The sequence below is a fragment of the Vulpes lagopus genome, chromosome 8 (genome assembly GCF_018345385.1).
Source record: "Vulpes lagopus strain Blue_001 chromosome 8, ASM1834538v1, whole genome shotgun sequence".
Taxonomy (NCBI): Eukaryota; Metazoa; Chordata; class Mammalia; order Carnivora; family Canidae; genus Vulpes; species Vulpes lagopus.
Window position 1 is genome coordinate 17,753,181 of NC_054831.1, and position 2,030 is coordinate 17,755,210.

The window sequence follows — 2,030 nt, forward strand, 5'->3', positions numbered from 1 at the left end:
TTTGGCTGCTTTCACTATGTTTTGATTCCCCTTTTCTAGTTTGCTTGCAGCCTACCCTTGCACCATCTCTGAATTTGCCCTTAAACACCTGCCTTGGTGCTGACTCCTAGTCTGTCCCTTCCTGCCCTAAAGTGAGAAGAAAGGGGTAGCACAGACTGATGGCTCACACAAGGTCTTCTGTAGAAGGTAGGAATTTGAACTGAGTCTTGAAGTTTGGGTAACATTCCAATGAGTGGAGAGAGTTGGGGAGGAACCAGGAGTGCAGCAGTGTGGCATGGTGTCATAGGAAAAAGCATTGTTTGGTGTTGGACAGTACTGGATTCAAAGTATGAGTGGGTTCTGGTACTTACGGAGGAGGCTTTATGCATGTTTTAATCACAGTGGTTTTCTTGCAGAGTTTGGGTCAAACAAGAGAGGGGCACTTTAAAAAATCCACAGGAAATTCTTTTTTCTTTCCACAAACTAAATACAAGATGGAGGCTATGGTGGTGCATGTTTATATACGCATATGTGTATCTAACTTCTAAAGGCCTTCTTTATCATAAAAGCAATGAGATCGCCATATAATTTGCTTTTTACAATAAAGGAAGCAGCTTCTGAAAAAATGTATGACAAGTGTTTTTTTTTTTATGACAAGTGTTTTGAGCATGAAAAATTGTCAGAGCACTCACTTCGGCAGCACATATACTAAAATTGGAATGATACAGAGATTAGCATGGCCTCTGCACAAGGATGACATGCAAACTCGTGAAGTGTTCCATATTTTTTCAAAGGCAAAAGAAAAAATAAAGAAAAGTTGTCAGAAAGGTTCTTGAGCAGATGCCTTATCTTTTCTGTATCTTGGCTTTCTTATCTGTAAAATGGGGATAACAAGACTTGTTTCCTGATGTTATTGGGTCTGTTAAGTGATATGCTAGTGTGATGCCCCCCATAGGTTCTCAGAGCATGTGGATTTTATGTCACTTCATGCTGCCTGCAATGCTGGTTTACTGAGAAGGCTGGAGAAAGCCACAGAGAGGGAAGAGCTCTGGCTTCTGCTGTAACCTCTTGCCTGGCCAATTGCTCAACACTGAGCAACGAGAGTACTTCCTCTACAGATGTGCCTGTTCCCCTGGGCCCGGGCTTGAGTGTTTGGATTGCTGGAACTTGCACACGGGGCTAATGATGAGTTACCTTGCCCTTGTTAAAACTTGGCCTGGGGATATAATGTGATGTCAGCTCCTTCCCCTCCCAAGCGCCTGTGTCCCTGTCCTCTTTCCCTGTGATGATGAATTGTAGCCATCGGTGGCATTGTACATTTAACACAAAGCATTGTTATGGAAACTCCTGTAGTACACTGAGTTCAGGAAGACTTGGTGTTGGGAGTAGTTTGGGCTCTTAATTAGATTCATTTGTTCTTGTTAATCAGATGTGCTTGTGTGCTTGTGCAGATGCGTCTTGTCCCAGCTTAAGGACCGAGTTGCCTTGGGCATGCCCCCTCCTCAGAACACCGTAACACACCACCATATCCATCTTGCTGCTAACTATAGCTCTTTCATATTTATTGATCACCTGCTTTGCCACTGGGTTTTGATCATTGTTTCAGGATTTCCGTCTTGAGACTTGAACCCCTACTAACAAGATGCAGTCTTTGTTTCTGGTCTTTGATTCCTAACTTCTTCCCTTACATTTGATCTAGAAGCCTCATTGGGTTCCATAGTTTCTCTTTAGTAAGTGCAAGTGCTGTTGGTCAATGTGCAGGTATCAATAGTTGGGTCTCAAGTACTGGATGTCAAGGATTCTTCAATTCTATCTTTAGCTGATTCCTTGCATAGAGGCCATTTATAGGTCAAATCCTGTCTGACCAAATATACCCATCCCTGCTGCCAGAAATGCCTTTCTGGAAGGGCTTCTAGAATCTAGACTAAAACCTTGAGGAGATTCTGATTCGGAAGGTCAGAAAAGGGGTTGGGGTATGTAAACTAAGGGGGAATGGGGCCCAGACCTGCCTAGGATACCAGGTGCTTCTGATACAGGTGGTTCATGGATCA

General features: G+C 43.4%; 1 non-coding gene across 1 annotated transcript; it reads left to right on the forward strand.

Annotated features, from left to right (window-relative positions):
* The first annotated feature begins 663 nt into the window (after positions 1–663).
* On the forward strand, positions 664–767 carry LOC121498288. The gene has a single exon (XR_005989685.1). It is a non-coding gene; the product is annotated as a U6 spliceosomal RNA (small nuclear RNA).
* Positions 768–2,030: the final 1,263 nt, after the last annotated feature.